This window comes from Hippopotamus amphibius, chromosome 1 (assembly GCF_030028045.1).
Source record: "Hippopotamus amphibius kiboko isolate mHipAmp2 chromosome 1, mHipAmp2.hap2, whole genome shotgun sequence".
Lineage (NCBI taxonomy): Eukaryota > Metazoa > Chordata > Mammalia > Artiodactyla > Hippopotamidae > Hippopotamus > Hippopotamus amphibius.
In genome coordinates this window covers 186,326,478-186,354,404 of record NC_080186.1, presented here as the reverse complement: position 1 = coordinate 186,354,404, position 27,927 = coordinate 186,326,478, and the positions used below count along the sequence as shown (strand labels likewise).

The window sequence follows — 27,927 nt, the reverse complement described above, 5'->3', positions numbered from 1 at the left end:
GGCGCACAGGCTTAGTTGCTCTGTGGCATGTGGAATCCTCCCAGACCAGGGCTCGAACCTGTGGTCCCTGCATTGGCAGGCAGATTCTTAACCACTGCACCACCAGGGAAACCCTGCACATTATTTTTTCTTTTGTTTTGTTTCTCTATCTTTCCCTCCAGATTTTGTTGCTATCACAAATGGAACTTTTTTAAAACCTCTTTGTTTTTCTAGTTGATAATTGATGGTATATATTAAAGCTATTTATTGGTTCAAATATTTTATTTTTTCAACACATGTTTTTTGAGTGCTTACTGAGTAATGGACACTGGTGTAATCACTGAGACTATAGCAGTGATCAAAACAGACAAAAATTCTCTGCCCTCAAGAAACTTACATTTTGGGGGAGGGGGTGAGATACATAGCAAGCACAACAGCAGTGTATGATCTGTCAGATGATAAGAAGGACCAGATGAAGCAGGGAAGGGAATAGTGAGCACAAGTGAAGAGCTTAATTTTAATATTAAATGGGGTAGTTAGGGGGGACCTCACTGAGAAAATAATTTTTGAGCCAAGACCTGAAGAGTTAGGGAGCAGGAATAAGGTTCCTGATTGAAGGAACAGCAAATGCAAAAGCCGTGAGGCAGAAGCTGGTGCATCCAAAGAATAAGGAAGTCAGTTGGCTGGCGTGAGAAAGGGAAGAGAAGTGGAAGATGCAGTAAGGAGGGGAAGATTGTAGGTGGGTCCCTGTGGGCCTGGTAGGTCACTGTAAGGACTTTTAGCCCTAGTCAGAGTTTCCTGCTTGATTCTATAGGATTGTCTTATTTATTTACTTTCTCCATTTATTTACTCCCCGTAAAGTCCTCAACCCACTCAGCTCTGGCATCTGTCACTCTCATACTTTCACAACATTGAAACAGTGCTTAGGTTACTGGTGACCTTGTCAGTAAATAAAATGGGCATTTTTAGTCCTTGCCTTGTATTAATTACCTCTCAGCTATCGACTGTGCTGACCACTGCCCGCTGCTCACACCCCCTCTCTTCCTGGCTCCCATGACCCCACAGTCTTCTTGCTTTTCTCCCAACTCTCTGGCTCCTCCTTTGTGTGTCATTTGCAGGCTCAGTTCTTCTACCTAACTATTGAGGGTCAGAATTTTGTAAGGCATCAGCTTTCACCCCTTCCTCTTTTAACTTTGTGCATTCTGTCTGGGCATTTATGTTTCATCTCTCTTATCTATGTTTCAGCTTCAGTTATCTTTGAAGAGGCCATGGACTCCCATAGTAAATTTCCAGCTCAGACTTCTCTTCTGAGCCTCAGACCTGCAGGACAAATTAACTCGATGGCCTATAAATCATGTCCCACCAGATATTTCTAAAGCATATTGAATTATGCAAGTCCAATATTGGATTCATAATCTCCCACCTAGTCTTGCTATCTCAGCATATGTGTACACGTGTACACCTACTTACACAAGCCAGAAGAAATCTTGGCATCATCCTCGACACCTGCTTTTCCTTCAACTCCCATACTGGTTTCACCACCAAGTCCTATTGTTTTTTAAATTTCATTTTATTTTATGTTAGAGTATAGTTGATTTACAATGTGTTAGTTTCAAGTGATTCAGTTATGCATATACATATATCCATTCTTTTTCAGATTCTTTTCCCATATAGGTTATAACAGAATATTGAGTAGAGTTCCCTGTGCTACACAGTGGCCAAGTCCTGTTATTTTACCTTTAAATCTTCTCAAATCTGTCCACTTCTTTCCATCTCTACTCCTCCCAGCCTAATTCTCTCACTTGGAGTGCTGCAGATACTCCTAACGTACTTTCTTGTGTCTCCTTGGCCCTCCTCCCATCCTGTCTTCCACGCTGTAGCCAGAGGAGATCTTTCTGAAGTACCAGTCTGCACATGTTACCCTAGCTTAAAACCTTTCAGTGCACTTAAAGTCTTAACTTGGCCAACACAGACCCTGAATGGTTCCACCTCCTCCTTCCTCTCCTGCCTCATCTTGTTCTCTTTCCTCCTGGCTCTCTGTCCACCAGCCACTCTAGTCCTTGAATTTCAGCCTCTCCATTGTGCTCTGCTCTCAGTTCCCGTGCACTTCCCGTGCCGCTGAATATATCCAGCTGTTCTCAAACTCCTCAACTCAGCTTCAGCATCACTTTTCCAGCCTTCCTTGGCCCTCCCTCCCATCTTTCTTGCCTTCAGAGCACTTATTTCAGTTTGTAACAACATGTTCATTTGTGGGAATTTCTTGATGAGTGTCTTTCTGGCTCACCCAACCATAAGTTCATGAGAACAGGGACTGTCTGTTTTTGTCCACCATTAAATCCTCAGGCCTAGCACAGAAACTTGGCACATTGTGGGCACTCAGTAAATATTTGTGGAAAGACTCAATGAAGTCCTTTTTGCATCTTAGGATGAAACCAAAAGTTGCATTTTTGCATACCTGGCACACTAGTATACTTATTTCTATTTGCATAGGCAATTTATTTCCATAAACATAAAAGCACCCTTTTTGAGAGGTTTCTGGGTTTTTCTGGAGTCGTTAGAGAAGAAATTGATGTTGGGGTTTTTCTTACTCTACCAAGATCTGGTATAACTCCTCCGTTCTTTGTGCATGCCCCCTGGACTCGGGATTGGGTGAATACACGGATTCTGAGATGACAGCTCTTCACCACCGTTAACGACTTTTCCACATGTGTTAAAGGTGTGGTTTTGACTCGGGTGAAATCCACTTTCTGGAGGCTTCGGGAAAATATTGTAGCCTGAGGTGCTATTTCCTGGTGTTTCTGTTGAACACTGCCCAGGGGACTATGAAATAGGCAGCCAGGAAACCCAAGTCTGTAGGCAAATTTGAGATCAGAGCTGCAAGGTATTTCCAAGGGATGCAAGGCCCAGGAAAGAAAGTCGAAACTGGGTGAATGGCTGGGTCTGCCAAAGTCACATCTCCACATAGACAGTTCCAGAAGGCCAGAGGCCCAGCTCTGTGGGTGGTCTACAACTAGTTTTGAAGTATTTTGACCTGACTTTGACAAGTCAAGCAAGAATAGTACTGATATTTAAATCTTGTTTATTTCTCTCAGTTTCTAAGGTGTTGTGTGGGCCTTAGCTGGGTAAGTTTCCCAGGTGGGTGGGTTAAACCTTTTTACTTTACCATTCAAACTGATCTTCATTTCTAAAAACATTTTTAAATGTATCACTAAAGTATAGTAATTTTTGTTTATTTAGTATGATAATTTTTGTTTATTTACTAAATACGTTATCATGCCTACTTCTCTTGGATTCCTGATCATCTGATGGGATGAAGCTCTCACTTCTTGTAGCTCTTCCTGAACTAACAGTCCTTTTGGAACAGAGGATCCCTCTGGATATTCTAGTGTAATCCGTTGTTTCCAGAACTGTTATTGTTTTCATCACCTGTGGATGTTGTTTTAATGGTGCAAATTAATTGTAATTATTTATTGTATGTCTCCAAGAGGCAGGCAGTATAGAGTTGTGACATACAAGATGGCTTCTGGTGTTCTAATCCGGAATCTATCACACTAGCTTTAGGCAAGTACTTAATACTTTCACACCTCGGTTTCCTTATCTGTAAAATAGGGGTGTAATATTATCTACTATACTATTATAAATGAAGTGGTTCTGAGGAGTCAATGAGTTACTATTGGGAAAAAAATGCGTTTTTAAGAGCGCTTGGCTTATAGTAATTACTATGGATGCTTCTTTTTAAGTTAATTAATTAATTTATTGGCTGTGTTGGGTCTTCATTACTGCACGAGGGCTTTCTCTAGTTGTGGCGAGCAGGGGCTACTCTTCGTTGTGGTGCTTGGGTTTCTCATTGTGGTGGCTTCTCTTGGTGCAGTGCATGGGCTCTAGGCATGCAGGCTTCAGTAGTTGTGACACATTGGCTCAATAGCTGTGGCTCACAAGCTCTAGAGCGCAGGCTCAGTAGTTGTGGCGCACGGGCTTAGTTGCCCCGCAGCATGTGGGATCTTCCTGGACCGGGGACTGAACCTATGTCCCCTGCATTGGCAGGTGGATTCTTAACCATTGCGCCACCAGGAAAGTCCCCAACGTTTCTTAAATAGAATAAATGTGATAAAGTTTCATAAACCAGTATTTCTCAAATTTCAGTATACACAGAAATCCTTTGGGGATATGGTTAAATTGCACATTCTAACTCTGCAGTTCCCGTGTGGGACCTGAGAGTCTGCATTTGTAAGGAGCCCCCAGGTATTGCAGCCACTGCAGGTCCACAGACCACACTTGGAGTAGCAGCAGCCAAAACACGGCAGCACACTAGGACTCTCTCCAAAATTCTTCCCGGATGTGACGCGCTGCTTTTATAACAAGCCAGGGCTTCAAAATGCTCCTCTCTTCTGCCGCTCTGTGGGCACAGCGTGCAGTGTGGGCTGTCGGGAGCCTGGAGCCATCTGCAGGCTCGCCCAGTCCCCACAGCCTTCAGTGGGGAGAGGCCATCATCCTTGTTGCCAGAAGTTAGTTCTCTGATCGGCTGGGGGTGAGCTACCGGTGCAGTATGTGTGTTGTGTGTTTGGGGAGAAAGAGAAGGAAGAGGGAAGGCTGCTGAGAAATTTCACAGGGAAGGAGGTATTCATCCAAATATTCGTTGAACAAAAGAACAAATGGTCACATCCAGATAAAGTTTCCTGTGCCTCTTCCGCTGAGGGATCCTCACTGACAAGGTACCTTAGAGGATGTGTCACGTGCCTCGGGCTTGACCCTCTTTCCTGGCTCCACAGATGCTCGGGATTGCCAATGGGAAGAGGGTTCCCTTTATGAAAGATTTTCCGAAAATCCAACCATGGCGATAATGAAAAGCTACAAATAATTTCAGTTACAACCACTTGGGAGGTTCTTTATTTTCCTTAAACTTTCTTTTTTATATAGTTGAGGCATAAACATTGTATGTGTTTTCATGCAGGGGGACTCTCTTGGGCAACCTACTTTCTACTGTTTCAGTGCTTTCCCTGTCTCTCAGCTTTCCATGAATATCACGTGAATAGGGCAAACGTTTACAACTCAGTTCCCTGCCCTGGGATGTCTACTTTCCCTTTCTTTAAATGTCTGTACCCACAGAATACAGCTAAGGCGCATGTGTGCCACATGTGTGCATGCATGTTTCCATAGTAACTCTGGGACTTATTTATTTTTTTGGAATGTGTGTCTGAGTCATCTAGTTTCCTTTGAAGCATTTGTCACCCCTTTGACTTTCAAATCGTTGATCTAAAAGTAGATCAGTTTGTTCAGGAGCAACACAGGTTTCTGAGGTAGCACGTGATTACTGGCTACTCCTGCTCCAAAAGGTGCCTGAGATCAGGATGCCTCCTCCTTCCCTACCAGTCAGAGAATAACAGTGTGTTTACAGTTCAGATAAAATTCTTTGAACACAGACACAGAATTCTGATTTTTTTCTCAAGATCTCTTTTTCCCAGATCTTCACTCGTATTCGACACACAGCACACACACACACACACCCTCAGCCCTGGTCTTGACTGGCGCCCTCAGCTTGCCCAGATCTTCTTGAGCCAACTGTCCCGGAGAGGCTGGTGTCTGGCACCACTGGGATGTTTGTTCTCAGGAAGACTCTCCCACAAAGTCAGTTCCACTTTGCTGAGGTGAAAACACTTTCATCCCTTGAACCTTTGACCTGGGTGAGTTGAAGGGTCCTCTGGTCATTTGAAGTGTGGAAAGTGAGATCTTATTCCATAAGCCAGGCCACTTTGGGTTTTGTCTTTATCTGCGGACAACCATACCAGACACCTGCTGGTCAGGGCCTGGGGCTCATTCTCTGCACATAACCCCTCAAGCCTTCCTTTTTAATCCCTTCCACTTGGCCCAGCAGCTTAGGTCAGCGCACAGCCCACACTCTTGTTATGCTGGCCCCACAGGCAGCACACGGCAGCCTGTTCTGGTCTCACACACTGTTACGTTTTTATATACCGTGGTGCCTTTTGTAAGAGCCCTCATTCATTTATACCTCAAATTGCATCATTTTTACAACTTGGAAGCAATATGACTTTGTCCCCTTCTCTTCACAGGTCCTTTGATATTATAAAAGAATTTAATTTCCCCTGGTGTGGTCTCCTAGGTCCCACCCAAGAAACTGATATTTGAAGCCTTTAAAACCCAACCTGTGTAGCACAACCATTAAAACCCACTAAGAATGTAAACTGGCACAGCCACTATGGAAGACAGTATGGAGGTTCCTCAGAAAACTAAAAATAGAATTATCATATGATCCAGCAATCCCACTCCTGGGCATATACTCTGACAAAACTGTAATTCCAAAAGTTACATGCACCCCTATGTTCATAGCAGCACTATTCACAGTATCTAGAACACAGAAACAACCTACATGTGCATCAACAGATGAATGGGTAAAGAAGATGTGGCACATATATGCAATGGAATATTACTCAGCCATAAAAAAGAATGAAATAATGCCATGTGCAGCAACATGGGTGCAACTAGAAATTATCACACTAAGTGAAGTAAGTCAGACAGAGGAAGACAAATACCATATGATAGCACTTATATGTGGAATCTAAAATATAGCACAAATGAACCTATCTACAAAACAGAAACAGAATCATAGACCTAGAGAACAGATTGTGGTTGCCAAGGGGGAGGGGGAAGGGAGAGGGATGGATTGGGAGTTTGGGGTTGTTAGATGCAGACTATTACATTTACAATGGATAAACGACAAGGTCCTGCTGTATAGCCCAGGGAACTATATTCAATATCCTGTGATAAACCATAATGGAAAAGAATATAAAAAAAGAATGTATATATGTCAATGCTGCTCTCTCACTTCGTCCCAGCGCCCCCTCCCCCCCATCAGTGTCCTCAAGTCCATTCTCCACATCTGCATCTTTATTCTTGCCCTGCCACTGGGTTCATCAGTACCTGTTTTTAGATTCCATATATATGCATTAGCATATGGTATTTATATTTCTCTTTCTGGATTACTTCACTGTGTATGACAGACTCTAGGTCCAAAAGTAAAATAGATAGCTAGTGGGAAAATGCTGCATAACACAGGGGTATCAACTCGATGATTGCTGATGACCTAGAGGGGTGGGATGGGGATGGTGGGAGGGAGGCTCAAAAGGGAGGGAATATGGGGATATATGTATAAATACAGCTGATTCACTTTGTTGTAGAGCGGAAACTGACACAACAGTGTAAAGCAATTATACTCCAATAAAGATCTGGAAAAAAAAAAAGACAAAAAAATATGTATATATGTGTATAACTGAGTCACTTTGCTGTACAGCAGAGATTGGCACAACACTGTAAATCAACTATACTTCAATAAAAAATAATAAATAAAATTAAGAAATAAAACCCACTCTAATGCAGGGGTAATAACTTAGCCTTAGCCCGCTCTGGGGTGCTATACCCAGGGGTTAAGATCAGTATTCATCTCAGTAAGTTAGGTAGCAGGTTAATTTTTAATTTATTTTAATTATTATGCATTAATTTTCATAAATGTCACATATGTTATTTTGTGTGTATCAAATATTATATCATTTAACTTTTTTAAAATTTTGAGTTCTGGAGTCAGGCATTGAATTTTAGTTTATTTGCTGTATGATTTGGGGCAAGTTACTTAACTTTTCTGTGCCGCATTTTTTCATTTGTAAAATATATAGGGATAATTGTGCAGGTCCATACTCATTTATTTGCATTTCTGGAATCCAAAAGCTCCAAAATTGACAGCTTTTTTCATAAGGTTGCTGCAAACTCAGTAGGAAGCAAAACTTGACCTGAACTGACCAGAGTCTACTTATAGTCTATGTTTATTCCACTTCATGTGATTATTCGTGTGTGTGTCTGATCGTATGTGATTACATGTGTATGATTATCAGAGGTGCTCCGAATCCCTCTGGGGGTGTTATATATACTTTTTAATATAACATATTGCCTTTCTAAAATACAAAAATTGCTAAAGTTTGCACCCTCTCTAACCCCAAGAGATTTGGAAAAGGGATTTTGGACCTGTACTTTCCACCTCAGAGGACTGCTGTGAGGACTAAACACGGGTAATCTATTGCAAGTGCCTGCTGTATAAATTATTAGCTGCTACAGATCCCTGAAAAAGAAAAACAAGCAAAGCAATCCGTTTTTAACAGGGAGGAATATGAATGATTTTTAGGGGATTCTTTTTTTTCTTTTTGGCTGTGCTGGGCCTTATTTGTGGTGTGCGGGCTTTTCGTTGTGGCACACAGGCTTCTCTAGCTGTGGTGCACAGGCTCCAGAGTGTGCAGGCTCAGTAGTTGTGGCGCACAGGCTCCCTAGTTGTGGCACAGGCTTATTTGCCCCACGGCATGTGGAATCTTAGTTCCCTGACAAGGGATCGAACCCATGTCCCCTGCATTGGAAGGTGGATTCTTAACCACTGGAGCACCAGGGAAGTCCGGTGTACTCTTTTAAAACTACTCTTTATTAGATATTTATTACTTTAATAATTTTTAAATTAGTCCCTGTACCCTAGCCCCAGGGATCTTTTCTTCTGTGACTCTCTTCTTGTTATTTCATCTGGTTTAACTGTGATGACACAGAAAACAACTGGAAGGCAGCTGTGAAGTCCCTTATGAACCAGTCCTGCTTTCACAGGAGGAAACACCTCTCCTGATGGTTCAGTACCAGAAAGGAAGTCATCAGACCTGCCCTGATGGAATAGTCACAGCCACTGCAGCGCGCTGACTGCTTGTGAAGCACGCGTGATGACAGCTTAGACTGTGACATTCCATGGGGGCTCTAGTTACTTCAGGAGATTTGTGAAAATCTGGAAAGAAAAATGTGTCAACTTTAATTTTCACTTATTTAAAATAGCTGTTCTACAGCATTTTATATGTGGTGGGACTGTGTGTGCATGTGCGCAAACACGCAGGAGCTGGGGACCTGGACAAATGGGTGTGTCAGGTGAGTTAGACCTGGAGAAATTTCATGCCTCAAAGAATCTCAGCTGTAACGCTGTAACCGTGTATCTGTCTAAGGAGAGGGTTTAATTGGATGACCATTAAATGCGCCTTCAAGCTGGAAAATTCAAAAAGGCTGTGAGTCAGTCACATAAAAAAACCTTCTTCCCATGATTTCTGCTGCCAAGTGGCTCTTTGCCATTAACATTCATCAGCAAGTCCCATTGTGCAGCCAATCACTTATCACCTCATACCTTGCTCTCCTTATTGAGAACATTGGCATTAGGCGGATTATTAAGTCAAATTAACAAACAATTATATATGGGTCAGGGTTAATCTCTGCCTTCCAAATAAATGACACATAAAGGCAAAGGTGCAATGATGCCAGTATCCCCTGAGAGCAAGTAGGGAATTACTTTCCTGTGTGTCTGTCATGAAACCTAACCCTAGACTTGAACGTTAAAAAATTAGCAGAATAGCGGCATTCTCACTGATCTTCCTGAGTTCCAACTATATCCCTCTTGGTGGGGTAAATTGTCTGCAAATATAGCTGCCCACAATTCTTCCCATTCTTGTACATGCATGTGGCTTCAACATCATCAACAAATTGAATCTGTTTCCTTCCCCTTGACTTTCTTGGCTGTGGCTTGCTCTGACCAGTAGAATGCAGTGGAAGTGGTACTGTGTGACTTCTAGGTGTAGGCTTTAAGAGACCTCCCAGTTTCCATTTTTACTCTCTGGAGATCCTGCCATGTAAAGAAGTCTGGGCTATCCTACTAGAGAGACCAGGAGAAGAGAGGTCTTGGGGGCCGAGAGGCCAAGAGGAGGAGAGCCAAGGTGCCCCCACCAATAGCCAGCACCTGTGGCCAGACGTGAGCGTGAAGCCCTTTTGATTATTCTAGCCCCAGCCAAGCTGCAGATGGACACTGTGGAGCAGAAGACCTGCCCAGTGAACCCACAGAATCATGAGTAATTATAAGTTAATTTTCCTGAGCCATTAAATTTTGGGGTAGTTTGTTACACAGCAATAGATAACTGAAACACTTGGTGCGTGACTTGGGCAAATGATTTGACTATTACAAACCTCCATTTTCTTAATCTATAAAATGGGGTTTATACAAATGATACTTGCCTTACAGGTTTGTCATGGTGACCAGTAAGATAGGTAAATGTTCTGGTTAAACTGTAAATTGAATTTAAAATGCTAGCTGTTGAATTGTTATTCCTCCTTCGTCTCCCGCAGAAGCACTTATTTTTACCTTAGGGCCTTTTGTTATAGTACAGAGGGAAGACAGGCCCCTGTGGAGGGTATACATGTGAAGAAATTCCACCTCAGTCAGGGTACATAAAACATTTTTCCATGGTGTTATTTTTTCCCTCTACATTTAGCCCTTTTCCTTTTGACAGTTTGATATGTGTGTGTGTGTGTGTGTGTGTGTGTGTATTTGCAAATATAGAAACATTTCGATGTTTGGTTGAGAAGTGGTTCTCTAAATTATTGCATGCAGGTCATGTAAATGAAAGGATTTGGACACGGAGCATATTCTCTTTTCTGCTTTTAAGTATGAAGCTGAAAAAATTAAGTATGGAGCTTTACATAAATGTAAAGCAGGTAGAACTGTGTTTGAAACATAGTAAGGGCTTAATAGGTGTTAGCTATTGTACACTATCACCTTTCTATAATCTCTCCAATACCCCCACCACCCCCTCCAAGCCCTCCGCAGACATTTGGCTTCATCTCAGAGGTCTAAAGAAGAGGTGCAGGGGTCCTGGGGTAGAGCATCTCATCAGGTGTGGTTAAGAATATGCCACCAATTAAGAAGTCTTATTTTACTTCCTGAATTCCACTTAAGGGAGCCAGACTTTGTGGTGGTGTGCACTGACCTATGGCATAGGTAGGAAAGAAAAATATACAATTGTGAAAAAAGCAAAGATGCATGAGAATGAATGAAGCAGAAAGGTTGTGCATCAGAGAGAAAATCAGGAGAAAAAAGTCAAGAGGAAGGTAGCGGCTGTCCTCAGAAAGAGCATATTTCAACCTAGAAGGCCCTTCTGTTAGTACAATGAAGACTAACCAGCCTCTTTCAAAATAGAAAGGTAAGTCTTTGTAAACATGTTTCAGGAATTGGCATCTGTGGCCTTTACCAAAGCTGCTGATGGTGCGTTGCAGAAGCACTACCTCTTGAGACCCTCCTTTTCTTGGGCACGTATGTACATGTGTACAGTGGGAGAGGCTGTTTAAGGAGAATGTGTTTGAAAATAGTTACGAAAAGAAATTCAAAATCAGCTTTCGAGAGGGGGATGGAAATTCTGCACTACCTCATAAGCATTTCTTAATGTGGCATATGCGGTGAGAACATCTGTTAAATGGCTTCAAAAGTGTGCCAGGTCCCATAGGGTCATGGTACGCAAATGGTCCCAGCCAAAACGCTTTCTCTCCCAAGGTTCACACACATTTCTATTCATGAGGCTGCCAAGTTTGGGGGCATCATGTCAGTCAAAGACAGTTATATTTGCCAAAAGAATTGTCTCAAGCTGCCAGGTCCCCCAGGGCCATGCCCGCTGCATTCTGGAGCTCACCTTCACCTCCTCCCTGAGGCCCTTCTGCAGTCTGAGCCCCCCGTGGTCTCCCAGCTAACATGAGGCTGTTCTCTAGGCTCAACCGAATAAACAAACTCAAAGTAAGGTATTAATAACAAGATAACATTTCATATTATTTCTCCTTAACCCAGTATTTGATTTTAGCTGTGAACTTCTACTCGAACTCAAGGGAAGAGTTTAATGAAGAAACTTCTTTCTTAGGGCCTTGGGGAAGGGTGTATATAGGGAGAGACCCTTCCAATGTCCATAAAATCACATCTTTAAAAAATCCACTAAAATACTGGCAGTGTATTCTTCAAATTGTACATCATGAGCTGTGTCCCTTTTATAAAGGAAAAAATAAACTTTTTAAAATCGAAAAAGTCAAATTCCAAATGTAGCCATAGACTTCACCCACATGTGAGACCACCCAGGCCTCCCCGTCCAAACAAAGATGTTTTCTTTGTCCCATGCAGTTTCTCATCTAGCAATACATATACTTTAAAAATCATCATTTATTTATTGTGACTTGAAGAAACTGCTAGGATCAGATTAGGCAAATGTGACCATAAAGATAAGTTCATGCCAAGTTTTTGTCTTATAGACTGTCCTGGGCTTAGCAGCTGTAACTCACAGGCAGCCTCACCTCAAAACCTGCTCAGTGACGGCTCCAAGTTTGACTATTTCTTTTTCCTATTTCACTTTACCCTGCTCTGCTTCCCTCAAAAAGGAAGAGAAGAATCTTAAATAAATGAAATCCCAATTTATCCCTTTGTCTTTAGATAAAATGGCACAGAAATCATCACAGAAGAGTGGGTGACTGGCTTCTGCTGAGGCAGCACGCAGCCAGTGTCTTGCTGGGACTAGACGCCTGGGTCTCACTTGGGAAGGAAGGAAGGAAGGGGGGGGGAGGAGCCTTTCTCAGTTCCCAGTTATAGTGTTGAATCCCTGACATCACTATATTGGCCTCATTTTATTCTTGTTCTTGCTTCCTTGCCCCAACCATCTTTTCTATGTTTCATATATACAGGAAGACCTGTATTAGAACATTCTTCAGCTTTGTCTTTTCCAAGTTAATCAATTTGTTTCTTTTAGCTTTCCTCATAGGTCCTATTCTGTAGCGTTTACAATTAGCTGTTTTTCTCTCACGTAAATCCCTAGTGCTGAGGAATATCCAATTGGCTTCCAGTAAGGACTTGCCCTGACCTGAGAGTAATAATACAATTGATTGGTTCATGAGCCATTTGTGCTATTTATTCCCAGTAACCAGGCGAGCCGACCCCTGTAGGATTTTCCTGGTGACCGTGAGAGATTGAGCAGGTACTGAGGAGTGATTGAACGTTACCAGTAAATTAGAGCTCCAAATTAGTGTTAACTCTTACCTATTAAGCGCTATATATGTGACACAAAATGAATTAATTAAAAATTGAATCTATGTTGCAAGCCTTCTTTACTAGAGAGGAATAAATCAAATAGAAGATTGACAAGGTCAGGATCAAATGCTATGCATTCATTTGTGTAGCTGCATTGGAGATTTCTTTAAAGATCATTCCTTTCTTGTTTTTCCCTTCTTTCCTGTTAGCATTAAGATCTAAGGACTTTACAGTAACGATTTTTTAAGGTGACAATTTTGTAACGCCAGGAAAAAAAAATTAAAGAGGAAATCCTTAATATGCAAAACAAATTATTTGTTCCTAATATCAATACGAAGGCTCAATTTTTAAGAACCTGGGATCTGTATGCCTCACAGCCAAAGGCAGTGTATCAAATCTGAAAAATAAAAGACGTCAGGGGTCCCTGAACCTACAGCTGTCATTCTGTGTCAGGGTCTGACAGTCTCGGGAAGCGTTTATGAATTCTCTTTCACATGGGGATATCACTGCCTTTCTTTGTTATGTAGACCATATTCTCATGTCTTTCTTTACTTAAGTTTAACATTTAAACAAAATGTTTACTCTGGAAAGATTTTTCTGATGTAAAGCCAGTTGTGTCTGGAACCATGATATTTTCACAAGTTGTGTGTCCTTACCAGACTCACAGCTCTTCCCCAGATGTTCTTCCTTCAGAGGTTATGCACCAGAAAGCAGATGAAAGGAGAGGCAGATCCACTACCTGCTAACAGTGCGGCACTGCCGCCCACCCCGGGGACACTCCAGCCCTCAAGAAAGGGCTCTAAGCCTCAGCATAATTAAAAACTTTTGGAAGCAGAGGGTAGACAAATGACAGAAACATCCTGTTGTGAGATGTCATATGCATTCCTCATTTTGTTTACCGTGGTGGTGGAATCCACTCTTCCATTCTGTTACTTTCAGGACAGTTTTCCTTTTCCTTCCTTCCTCCTCCTGGTCCCTTTTTCCAGGCCCTTTCCACCTCTCCCCAAATAATGGCCAGATTCCAGCTCCACAGGACTCCTGAAGAAGGTCAAGAAGGCCACAGCTATTTGCTGGCCCTGTCCCAGCTTTTGCCCCAGAGTGAGGCAGCTGACTCTGTGTCAGGGTGCTCTCCCTTGGTGGGCCGCCGCACGGCAGTGCAGACACTGTGGGGCGTTTGGCACAAGTGCAGAGGCCCCATGTGTCGAACAGTCTCAGAGGTAGCATTTTCCATCTCTGAGAGAGCAGATCTAGAGAGAGAGAATGTGGGGAGGATGTGTTTATTTGAATTCTAGCCAGTTTAATAGTATCTCAAGTTTTTAAAAAAGATAAATCTTTAAAAGAAAAATCCTCAAGGAATGAGCCAACTCGAAGTGAATGTCAGAATGTATTCATATTGAACATGTGGTCTTCCTCATCTGTCAAAGGAGGTGGTGGGACTAGATATTTCTAAGACCTCTTCTAGCTCTAAATTCAGCTGTAGAAAAATCAAAGTGGGATCATAATGGACACAGATACCTGCAGACCCTCAGGGAGAGGTTTAATCAATGCTGAGGAAAGGAGGGTGAAGGGAGGACAGGACCAGTTATTGCAAATTATGTCATGTTCCCAAGATTCCCTAGACCTGATTTAGGACTCAGAGAGACAAAGAAGGCAGCTCCAGCCTTCCTGGAGTGTGGGGATGTAAAGGGACCATATTCCAAGGTGGAGGGAGTTGAAATGCCTGGGCTTTATCTGAGATACTTGTGATTATTCAGGGAGATTGAATGATTTAAGATTATGTATCATGTCATGTCATAGTTAAATGGACAACTCCAACCTTGACTCGCCTTGACATTGGATAAGTTACTTAAATGCTTTAAACCTCAGTTTCCTCATCTATAGCTGTATTTCCTTTATAGGGTTTTGTGAGGATAAATAAGTGACATAAAACAGTCTAAAGCCCACTTTTACATTATTATTGTTGTTGTTATTGCCATTGGATCATTGGCCTAGAAACCAATTTAAGGCCTCCAGTATAGAGAATTATGATACTAAATGAGCCATTAAATTAAAAGAGCTATAATAATTGATGAACAAAAGAAGCTTTTCCATTAGTGTAAATAAAAGAGCCAGGAAGCAGTAGCAACAATAAGAAGGAGAAAGGTGGGCTTCGAGCTCCAGTAATGAACCTAGGCATTGGCTTGAGGGCCAAACACCAGACAGACGGCTACCCATCCCATCCTCCCTTTGATTGTCCTCAAGGTTGTATGTCTAGATGTGGGCCGTACAACTGTTACCCAAATAAATCTGGGGTCCACATGACCCAGTCTTGCTTGATTCTTTCTTCCTTCAGAGAAATGCAATCCAGTAACTCTTGAAGGACATCAAGAGATCCAGTCCATAACCTACAACTACAGTTTTAATAATTCCAGTGTCTCAATATCTTTTACCTCCTAGCTACCCAATATCTCTCTTCTTATCCCTCGCTCTCGACTCTCAACTAAAACTCTTTCCAGGCCTTCAGGCTGTTTGTTCTTTCTTCCTGCTCCTTGCAGAAATGTGCAAACTATGGCCTTCCAGCCAAATTTGACCTATAACCTATTTTGTACAGTCCTCAAGATAAGAATGGCTTTTATATTTTTAAAGTGTTGTACAAAAAGAAAAAGAATTTGTGACAAAGAGCACATGTGGCCCTCAAAGCCTAAAATATTTATTACCTGGCTCTTTATAGAAAATGTTTTCCAACACCTGTTCTACGCCACTCCCTTTCCTCTATTACACGTAGGTCTTATTTGTTTCTAATTCCCCATTTATCTTTCTTGGTTATTCACCTGCCCTATTTACCTAATCTGCAAATACACAGTGGGGATGGGGGTAGAGAAGAGAAGAAATTGTAAACTCTTAGACATGAACAGTTTTTGTCCCTGTCACACCTTGATTCCAACAGTAATATGAAAAAAACAGGTGGTATCTTTCATTGTCAACCATAGTAATTATGTTATGTTAAACTTCTGATAAAATCCTCTACTTCTTTCTCCTTCTCTCTTTCCCGTTCTCTCTTGCTCCTCTATTTTCTTCATTTGCCAACAAATATACTGAAAATGAGTTCTTACCTGTTCCCTTAAAGGACATAGGCATCTCTTCTTTTCTTTTCTTTACATTTTCCCTCCCCTCTCCTCCCCTCCCCTCCTCTCCCCTCCCCTCCCCTACCCTCCTCTTCTCTCTCTCTCTTTCTGCCTATTCTCCTCTTTCTTTCCTTCCCTCTATTTCTTTCTTTCTTTCTTTTTTCTTTTTAAGGTTTTTATTGGAGTATAGTTGATTTACAATGTTGTGTTAGTTTCAGATGTACGGTAAAGTGAATCAGTTATACATATACATATATCTACTCTTTTTTAGATTCTTTTCCCATATAGGTCATTACAGAGTACTGAATAGAGTTCCCTGTGCTATACAGCAGGTCCTTATTAGTTATCTATTTTATATATAGTAGTGTGTATATGTCAATCTCAACCTCCCAATTTATCCCCCCCTTCTCTTCCCCCCTGGTAACCATAAATTTGTTTTCTACATCTGTGACTCTTTCTGTTTTGTAAATAAGTTCATTTGTACCATTTTTTTAAATTTTCATATATAAGTGATAGCATATGATATTTTTCTTTCTCTGTCTGACTTACTCCACTCAGTATGAGAATCTCTAGGTCCATCCATGTTCCTGCAAATGGCATTATTTTGTTCTTTTTAATGGCTGAGTAATATTCTATTGTATATATGTACCACATCTTCTTTATTCATTCCTCTGTCAGTGGGCATTTAGGTTGCTTCTGTGTCTTGGCTATTATAAGTAGTGCTGAGATGAACATTGGAGTGCAGGTATCTTTTTGAATTACATTTTTTCCCAGATATATGCCCAGGAGCGGGATTGCTGGATCATACAGTAATCATTTCTTTCTTTCTTTTTTCTTTGAACAAATATCTATTGGGGATCTACGGAGCATTGTGCACTGAGAATCCAGGGACAAATAAGAGGTGATATTTGTCATGGAAACACTTAACTTGGGAGACAGATAAATAAATTATGAACAACTACACTGAAGAATGTTAAGCCCCTATGATAAAAATGAGAGATCAAGGTCCTGTGGCCTGACTGGGGATGTGGTGAAAAGTCAGGGAAGCTTGAAACGAAGACAGAGCCTGGCAGAAAAGAGGGGAAAAGGCAATATAGGCAGGGTTGGCAACACATACAAAGGCTCAGAGATGAGAGACATGGAGAACACAGTGACAGTATAATATTGGAGGGAGTCAGGAAAGAATAGCAAAGACCAGATGCCAAAGTCCTGGGATTCTGAAGGAATCTGTACTTTTTCCTAAGGACAGTGGAGATCTATTTAGGAATTTGTAGCAGAGGAATACAATATCTGGGTTTGTCTTTAATAAAGAACACTGAGGCTACATTGAGGAAAGTGCTAGGCTGGAAATAGACCAGTCAGGGGGCTGTCACAGCCACTGGGTGAGAAAAGATGAGGCTATACATGAAGGCAGCATCCGCAGTGATGGCCCAGATGTGATAAAGTGACCATTAGTAATAAGAGGTAGCACTAGGTAAGCACCTACTGTGTGCTAGCCTTTGCTCAGCACTGTCCATCATTATCTCATTGGTTCCTTGCAATAATCCTATGAGATACTGTTATTGTCCATATTTTACAAATGTGGTTACAGAGGCTCAAAGAGATGGAATCAGTTGATTAACTGTGACCCCAGCCTAGGATTTTGCTTCTCATCAGCGGTATGGTCTCTAGCAGACAATTTGTGACTAACCATTGGATTTTGCTTCCTAGTCCTGTCAGTTGCAAGGTAGCCCAGGCCATTGAGAGACCTTCTGAGAGCACCCGCCATGTTTCATTCATCCCAATCTCCCCCATGGCATTTTTCATATAATAAAGTTTTGTTCTTTACTGTAGTCATTCATTTCTCTGTTTTATTCAGATGTCTCCCTTTCCTATCTAGGGAAAACCTAGCTACATCTACCTCCATAACTCCTACCCTTGTTTCAAGGCCCCCAATATCTCATCACCCCCATGCAGCCCTCTACCTATTCCTTGTTAGCCACTTGACACACTCAGGTCTCGGGCTTTAACTGAAACTCACTCTGAGCCTGTTCCTCACCACCAGTCTCACTCCCCGACCCCTTAGCTTTGGCCTGCTCTTTACACCTTTACAAACTGAATTTTGGTTCCCACTTTTCCATGTGATCCCTTGGGTTTTTCAGCCTGGTTTGTTGATAGTTTCCTTCACTCAGACCTTGGCCCTGCGTTGTGAATGTTTACCCAGAGTGATCCTTGGCCCCTGAAGAGATGTTCCTGGTACCTGTCCTTTGGTTTCAAGAACTGTGATCTTAGAACTGTGCCCCCACACCCTGCCATGGGTCACCTCCCAGCCTTTACATAAGTTTAATACTTTAATATTATAACATTCACATATATTCTAGTGATTTCTCCAACTAAGTATAAACATTTCTTAAAAGATGGGGCCATATGATAATTTTTTAGCTTCCCCACAGAGAAAAGTGTTCCACAGACAATAGAAACTTATTTGTGTACAGGATCCATCCCTTCTAAAATGCTCTCAGCTAGATCTACATTATACTAAATGTCATTTTGTACATAACTTGGGCTCAAAATAGTAGCGTGGGTCTGCTGTAGACCATTATGACATAATACAGTTCTAGGATAGTAAGAGGGACTGTGCCAGGCATTACCACACTTAATCCTTACAGTGATTGTGTGAAGCACATCCCATTTCACAGATGATAATTGGAGAAGAACACTTTCCCAGAGTCACACTGCTGATAAGATGGGGCCACTGGGATTTGAAACCAGATTTATCTGCTCCATATTTGGTGTTCTTAACCCACCTCGACCTTTGTGTTCCACCATGTGGCAGATGGAGCCCTTGAGGACCCATCTCTTCAGATACAGAATCACAAAGTGCTAGCTGTGGAAAGGACCTTAAGAATTTCTAGTGAAAATGCTTTTTTTTTTTTTTTCCTGCAAATAAGAAAACTAAGTGTGGGAAGCACAAATCATTTGCTTAAAGTCACAAAATGAGTTGTCAGAGCCCTAGGACCAGGAGTGGGTCTCCTTTTAGGCATTCCACATATGAAAACTATTTTCCTTCCCAGATCCTCAGAATTCTGCTTGCTCTGTCACTAGGTTCTGTAGATGGGTGAGGCTAACAACATCAGGGTCGATTTTAGAACACCTGCATCAACCTATGGGCTGGTTTTCAAAGAGAATCCCATGAGGCACTGAAGGAACAGACATGCGGCATGAAGCAGCAATAGCTGGGGGTCTTCCTACCCCGCACCCCTCACCAGAATCCACAGAATACATTCGTCCATTCATTCTGTACCCAAGAGCAATCTAATTAATAATAAAATGCCTTAGAGCTCTGGAATAGCTCTATTACCTGGAGAATAGATAAGGAGTTCTTTGTACTGAAAGCATCTGAAGAATCAAAGGAGGACCAAAGGAGTGGGGGAGACTGAAGAGTTGATTTCAGAAGTACGCTCAGGGAATTCTGAGCAAAAACAGATAGCATTGTGCATGCTGTAGTACTTCTGCTTTATTTCCAAGTATTTTGTGTGTATGTCTATATATGAGTCTGTGTGTATCGTCTGTTGCCCAGATTTTCATGAAATGCAGATATTCAATGACCCCATCAATTTAGGATTTTAGGTGTGTTGTTCCTCCATAATCCCAAGGTAATTATTTGCCATTCTGAGTGAATACATCATACCTCACTGTCTTTATCCTTGGACTACACAGAACACAAAAAAGGACAAAGGAGTAATAAAGGAAAATGGGTTTTTTCCCCTCCCCTCTGTGCCATAGTCAGTCAAGTCAGCCAGTGTTTATTCAGTGCATGACTGTGTGTGAGGCTCGTGCGGAGGGCAGCCAGGGGACACACAGATGGGAAAGCCCAGTTTGCAAGAAGCTGTCTTCCTTGCCTCTCTCTTGTGTTTGCCTTTGCTTGTCTTTCTCTGTTTCCTCTATAAGATAACAGCACTGGGGCCAAAATAAAATTGTTTTAGCTGCTTTATTCCTAAGGGTAAACATAACACTGGATGTTTGTCATTTTAGACAGCAATAAAGATAAACTTTTAAGGAGGACGTGAAAAATATTTTTAAAGCATTAAGCTGATGGAAATGCTGGAAATCTTTTACCCCATATGTGCTTCTTTCAATATTATCTTAGCTTCTCAAGAGTAGCATAGAGACTGGAGAAAATGGGAAGAAAGACAAGAAGAAGTAGAAGCTGACTTAACCTCGAGTTTATTCAATTTTAATTTTAATTTTCTTAACTCATTACTCTCTCTCTTATTCAAATTCTGTATTGGTAAATATTCTGTATTTGAAAATGAGAAGTTGGAAATTCTATTTCCACTTCTAACTCTTCTGTATTCTTTTTTTAAAAAATATTTATTTATTCAGCAGGCATCGGGTCTTAGTTGTGGCTCAGGGGATCTTCATTTTGGCATGTGGGCTCTTTGTTGAAGCATGTGGGTTCTTCATTGCGGCATGAAGGCTCTTCATTGCAGTGCATGGGCTTCTCTCTAGTTGTGGCAGGTGGGCTCTAGAGCACACGGGCTCAGTAGATGCAGCACGTGGATTCTCTAGTTGTGGCTCATGGGCTCTAGAGCATGCAGGCCTAGTTGCCCCGCAATATGTGGGATCTTCGTTCCCCAACCAGGGATTCAACCTACATCCCCTGCATTGGAAGGGGGATTCTTAACCACTGGACCACCAGGGAAGTCCCACTCTTCTGTATTCTTGAGCCTTCTCTTTATAATTGATATTATAGCTAATTACTCTCTATCACACACACCCCCACAGAAGAAAACTTGATAGATTAAGGAAAAGGTTTTATTTTTCGTTTCTATTCAAATACGTTTATTTAAATGCTAATATCCCATTAATAGGCAAGTGTATCAGCTAATACTGCAAGCAATAAAACATAATCATTATGAGCGTGAATTTTTGATTTCTATCAACTCTTTTACTAGATGCAAAATCTTGGGCAAGTTAGTTAATCTGTATGAATATTGGCTTCTTCATCTACAAAATGAGAAAAATAATAGTACCAACCTCATTAGGTATGCTATTTATTAATGTGTTTAGCTCTCATAATTCCATGGGATAGATCTTATTGTTATTCCCATTTTATAAGTAGGAAGTTGAGGAAGGGTCAGTTTTAGTAACTTGATCACATGATAAATCAGTGACCAGACTGAGCTTAAAACTCAGACACTCCAGCTCCAGAGCCCACACTCTCAACTACTAAGCTGTTGCTTCAAGGCAGACCGCTTTAAGGCCCACATCCTTGTGGCCTGTCGCAGGAGAGGGTAGGAAGAATTCAGAGTCAGTGCCAGGTGTTCTTGAACAGCACCTCCGCCTCCTTTTTCCTAGCGCCTCAGAACACCCTTCATCCACTGCTGTGAGTTGAATTGTATGCCCCCAAGTTTATATGTTGAAGTACTAACCTCCAGTACCTCAGAATGGGACCTTGTTTGAAAATAGGGTCATTGCAGATATAATTATTTAAGATGAAGTCATACTGGAGTCAGGTAAGCACCTAATCCAGTATGGCAGTGTCCTTTTAAAAAGGGGAAATTTGGGCACAGACACGCACACAGGGATACTGTCATGTGAAGATAAGAGTTATGCTGCCACGAGCCAGTTAACTCCTAGAAGCTAGGAGAGCGGCCCGGAACAGATCTTTCCCTACTGCCTTCAGAAGACGCGTGATCCTGCCAACATCTTGATCTTGGACTTGCAGCCTCCCGAGCTGTAAGACAATAAATTTCCGGTGGTTAAGCCCCTGAGTTTGTGGGACTTGGTTATGGCAGCCCTAGCAAACACCCACCATGTGCATCTAACTGGTTAGGCCCTCAGCACTGCTCGGTGCGTCTTCTCTCCACCCCCTCTCAGCTCCACCTTAATCCCATGGATTGCTTCCCCTATCCTTTCACCATCTCAGGCTCCTCCCCTTCCTTCCAATCTCAGCAGATGGTGGCACCTTCTACTGTCCTGAGGCCCCGCCACCTCCTATGAGACCACTCACGTTCCATCCTCCTCCTCTGTCACCACCGGCCCTTCTCCTCCTCAGACCAGTGCTCTTCCTATCATTCACATTTTTGCTTTCCACAGGCTTAGTCCCTCTCCATCTTGTCTCTCTCCACGTGCTCCTCTCAGTGTTCCTACTCATTCCCATAATTTCCAGTATCAGCCCTGCACCATGAACTCTGATGCTTATTCCTGCAGCCCAGCGTCTCTCCAGAGCCCACGTACCTCCCTCACAACCACTTCACGGTCAATTCTAGCTGCTGACTCTTCGATTCCAGCCACACTCTACGATGAGCAAGTCATCTGACCTCTGTACCAGCTGCTTCTCTCTTTTTCCACAGTCAGTCAGACCCCCAAACTTTCTTTCTTTTCCATGCCCTTCTGCAAACAAAGTCAAGACATGACGATACTCTCTCTGCGCTGCCTTTCACATACATACTTTTTAGTTTCCCTCGGCTGTTTAAAATCTTCATCCTCAACCGCTGCAGTGCCTTCCTGTTACTCCAGTTTTCAGCGTGGTTTTCGTAGGCTGCCAGAGTCATCTTCTCAACGTAGAATTACACTCATGTCACTACCCTAGCCAGATTGGGCCCTGGTTGCATACAGAATAAAGTCCCATCTAAATTTAGCATTCAAGACTCCTCTTTTTTTTTTTTTTGTAAGCTCTTTATTGGAATATAATTGGTTTACACATTGGTACCAGCTTTTGAGGTACACCAAAGTGAATCAGCTGTATTTATACATATATCCCCATATCCCCTCCCTACTGTGACTCCCTCCCACCCTCCCTGTCCTGGCCCTCTAAGGCATCACCCATCATCAAATTGATCTCCCTTTGTTATACAGCAACTTCCCACTAGCTATCTATTTTACAGTTGGTAGTGTATATATGTCTATGCTACTCTCTCACTTCCTCCCAGCTTCCCCTTCACCCCCCACCCCCCCAACCCCGTGTCCTCCAGTCCATTCTCTGCATCTGCATCCTTATTCTTGTCCTGTCACTGGGTTCATCAGTACCATTTTTTTTTTTTTTAGATTCCGTATATATGAGTTAGCATACAGTATTTGTTTTTCTCTTTCTGGCTTACTTCATTCTGTATAACAGACTCTAGGTCTGTCCACCTCATTATATATAGCTCCATTTCATTCCTTTTTATGGCTGAGTAATATTCCATTATGTATATGTGCCACATCTTCTTTATCCATTCATCTGTTGATGGGCATTTCGGTTGCTTCCATGTCCTGGCTATTGTAAATAGTGCTGCAATAAATATAACGGTACATGTTTCTTTTTGGATTATGGTTTTCTCTGGGTATATGCCCAGTAGTGGGATTACTGGATCATATGGTAGTTCTATTTTTAGTTTTTTAAGGAATCTCCAAACTGTTTTTCATAGTGGCTGTACCAACTTACATTCCCACCAACAGTGCAGGAGAGTTCCCTTTTCTCCACACCCTCTACGACATTTACTGTTTCTAGATTTTTTGATGGTGGCCATTCTGACCAGTGTGAGATGATAACTCATTGTGGCTTTGACTTGCATTTCTCTAATGAGTAGTGATGTTGAGCATCTTTTCATGTGTTTGTTAGCCATCTGTATGTCTTCTTTGTAGAAATGTCTATTTAGGTCTTCTGCCCATTTGTGGATTGGGTTGTTTGCTTTTTCGATATTAAGCTGTATGAGCTGCTTCTATATTTTGGAGATTAATCCTTTGTCTGTTGCTTCATTGGTAAGTATTTTCTCCCATTCTGAAGGTTGTCTTTTTGTCTCGTTTATGGTTTCTTTCGCTGTGCAAAAGCTTTTAAGTTTCATGAGGTCCCATTTGTTTATTCTCGATTTTACTTCCATTATTCTAGGAGGTGGGTCAAAAAGGATCTTGCTTTGATGTACGTCATAGAGTGTTCTGCCTAGGTTATCCTCTAGGAGTTTTATAGCTTCTGGCCTTACATTTAGGTCTTTCAATCCATTTTGAGTTTATTTTTGTGTATGGTGTTAGGAAGTGTTCTGATTTCATTCTTTTACATGTTGCTGTCCACTTTTCCCAGCACCACTTACTGAAGAGGCTGTCTTTTTTTCCGTTGTATATTCTTGCCTCCTTTGTCAAAGATAAGGTGCCCATATGTGCTTGGGTTTGCATCTGGGTTCTCTATTCTGTTCCATTGATCTTCCTTTCTATTTTTGTGCCAGTACCATACTGTCTTGATTACGGTGGCCTTGTAGTATAGTTTGAAGTCAGGAAGCCTAATTCCACCAGCTCCATCTTTCCTTCTCAAGATTGCTTTGGCTATTCGGGGTCTTTTGCGTTTCCATGCAAATCATAAGATTTCTTGTTCTAGTTCTGTGAAAAATGCCATTGGTAATTTGATAGGGATTGCATTGAATCTGTAAATTGTTTTGGGTAGTGGAGTCATTTTCACAATGTTGATTCTTCCCAATCCAAGAACATAGTATATCTCTCCATCTGTTTGTATCGTCTTTGATTTCTTTCATCAGTGTCTTATAGGTTTCTGCATACAAGTCTTTTGCCTCCTTAGGCAGGTTTATTCCTAGGTATTTTATTCTTTTTGTTGCAGTGGTAAATGGGAGAGTTTCCTTAATTTCTCTTCCTGCTTTTTCATTCTTAGTGTATAGGAATGCAGGAGATTTCTACACATTAATTTTGTATCCTGCTACTTTACTAAATTCACCAATTAGTGCTAGCAGTTTTCTGGTAGAATCTTTACGGTTTTCTATGTATAATATCATGTCACCTGCAAAGAGTGACAATTTTACTGTCTCCTCTTTAATGCAGCCCCAGCTCACCTCAATATCATCCCCCAAAATAACCAAGGGAGACCAACTATCCACACAGGAAAAGCTTTACTCAGTTCCATTCCTTAATGGAAACTTCATGGTCTGAAACTAGATTTACCATTCCTTTAGGGATGACCTGGCTCGGCTGAGCTAATTCCTGTTAACAAAATTCATGAAAGACATTGTGCCTGTTATAATTGCATTGCATATCTGAGTAGACAAAGATGTGGGCTTGATTGAGTTTTAGTGTTTCTGTAACCACAAGATTCTCTTACAGGATGTCTTACTTGTAGGTTGCTAACCTTACTCATGGAGTTGATTGCTTTGTTCATTCATTTGTTTACATTTACTGATTTAGTGCTCAGCTGCCTTATCTCCAGATTCTAAGGGCTCCTTACTATATGGAGCGCCATCTGGATTTCTCTGAATAGGTTTTAGGCCACCACTCAGCAGCCTTTGAATCCTGAACAGACAACATTAGCTGGTCCAGCCAGGGCCAGAAATTAAAAATACATGCCATTGATTTATATGTATATTCTGTATACCCTCCAGTTAAGGGCACTAATACTGAATGAGGAAAATAAAAGGAGCTGAAGAAAAGAAGTTGAGTAAAAGGAGAGAAGCAGAGCTAAGTGGAAAACAAAAGATGCATTTGTGAGGAATAGTACCATGCTATAGTTTAATTACATTACCCTCTCCCACAAATTTAGTCAGCTTGGGCTAACTAATAATGGCCTTCCCCATAACAAAATACCATAGACAGTAGTTTGGGCAACAGAAATATACTCTCTTAGAGTTCTGGAGGCTAGGAAGTCCAAGATCCAGGTGCCACCCGACTTGGTTTCTGGCAAGAGCTCTCTTCCTGAGTTACCGGTGGCCACCTTCTTATTGTGCCCTCACATGGCAGAGAAAGAAGTGTCTTTCTCTTCCTTTTCTTAGGAGGTCACAGTCCTATAGGATTAGGGCCCCACCCTTAGGACCTCATTTAACCATAATTACCTCCTAAAGACCCCATTTCCAGATACAGTTTACATTGGGGGTCAGGGCTTCAACATATGAATTTGTGGGAGGGGCTGCACAATTCAGTCCATAGCTCCCCCTTCACAAAAAAAGTATACCTAAAGCTTTGTTCCCCATTGGGTAAGTGAAAGAGAGCTGATGAATAGTGGGATATTTAGGTATAGAGTAGGTAGAGATACTGTATGTTCTGACCCTACATACCTGCCTAACAGTTCTAGGTTAGTAGCTAGAGACTGGGAAGAAATTCAGCCTGCTTGAATTCTCGTTATTTTAGGATAGGTGAACCTAGGGGCTTCAAAGACAGTTATTCTAATGGGAGGTCTAGATTTCATTTAATGTCTCATGGACTATGAAGGCTTGAACCCTTAATCTAGAAAGTTCAACTGTGTTTTGTTGGAGTTAATTTAATTCCTTACAGAAAGCCAAACTATGTAGATAGGGTTGCCCTTAAATTCTTTCTTGAGTTTGGGTTCTTGAAATGGGGATGTCTTTGGTTGGGTTCCCCAGGAAACAGATAGAGATTTGGGTGCAGAAGGTTTGTTTGGGAGCACTTTGGGATTAATATCTGTGAGAAAGTTGAAAGCAGCAGGATTAGACAGATGGAGATGTGGAACTGTGATACGTTTACAAGAAATGTCTCAGCTGATCTTATTAGAAGCCCTGGAAGTAAGATGGCCCTTAGCATATCCAAGATTTGAGGAACAGGTGGCTAGGCCTGTGTCAACCAGTTATTAGGTATTGGCTGCCTCTGGGGAAGGGGCATAACTTTGGGCAAGTCGACTCCCTTACCCAGAGGGAAATTCCGAGGAAGGGAGTCAGTCTTGAGCCTTAAGAAGGTAACACTCCTCACAGCTTCAGTCCATACAGCAGGGGAGTGGTGATGTGTGTATCTGATGTTGCATCACTGCATCCACTACATGAGTTGTGGGCTAGGACCAAGAAGCCCTTAGTTATACATTAAAATCTGTTGACATTCTTCTACATTTTTTTTCTTGTGGCTAAAAGGTCATCCTTGTGCTAGAGGCTAAAGATTTTGCATGTAGGATCCCTCTGAAAATGCTGGGTTGAGGCTAGCTAAGACTAGTAATTAACTGTAAAACTAAAGCACACAATATTTCTAGTCATTACAAGCATAAGGGAAGGAGGAGCTAGAACCAGTTGTACACTTAGTTGAAAATGACTGATAGCTGGTGTGGTGAGGAGCCAGTTTCAGACAAGCCTGGACATTTATTTTGGAGGAGCTGATTTCCATAGAGGTATGTGTAGTTTCTGTAACCTTCCTGGACTTTTTTTTCCCTTGAGAATGTTTATGTTTTTCACTAGAATAGTGAAGGTGTTATGAATGTGCAAGATGGTCCACTGCTGTATAAGTGTACCTCAACACTTGATTGTTAATTAGTGTGGTTATGTTTAGTGAACTCATTTAATAACAATATTCCTGCTGAGAATTTTATTGGGCACTAAATTCTTAAATTTAATAATGCAAAACATATTTGTAGAGTGTTAATAATGTAGGACTTTCAGAGAGTAAAATGCTGGAAGGTTAAGTGTAATGGATTAATTAAATAAGAAAACCCAAACTACCTTTCAAAGTGACTCCTTAATGATCTTCACTTTGTTTTAATGAATAAAGAAGGCCATATCAAATGCCATTTGTGGGTGTAAGTTTAAAAGCAGCATTCAAAGCTAGCAAATTTAGATCAGAGGAAACACAAACACAGCAAAATATTCTGCTTGGCAAACAGGCTTTTGTTGTCTGTACTGATCCATTATATTGAACAACTTGATTTTCTTACAAGATGTCAACAATATGTTTCTTCCATGTAGAGAAATCAATGGGAACTCTCCAATCAACTCCTGAACAGCAGCAGCTTGTATCAGCAGTGGTCCACATAAGCATTTGGGAAATGTTTTTAATTGCTTTAATTGCATTTTAGTGAAATGACACAAACTTCTTATTATAGCTTTTCCAAAGTAAACAATTCATTTAAATTGGCTAAGAACTTTTAAACTGATAATAAATACCCTTTGTGTGATATATTCAAAATTATTTTTAGCATTCTCAGGATGACAAATGTGTTTCATAATTTATTATCATAATGAATTGTTTGGACCTGGGGAAGGC

General features: G+C 41.5%; 1 protein-coding gene across 1 annotated transcript in view; it reads left to right on the top strand.

Moving 5' to 3' along the window:
* Positions 1–27,927, top strand: part of MCC (MCC regulator of WNT signaling pathway) — a 430,355-nt gene that overhangs the window by 15,348 nt on the left and 387,080 nt on the right. The gene's annotated exons all lie outside the window — the stretch shown is intronic.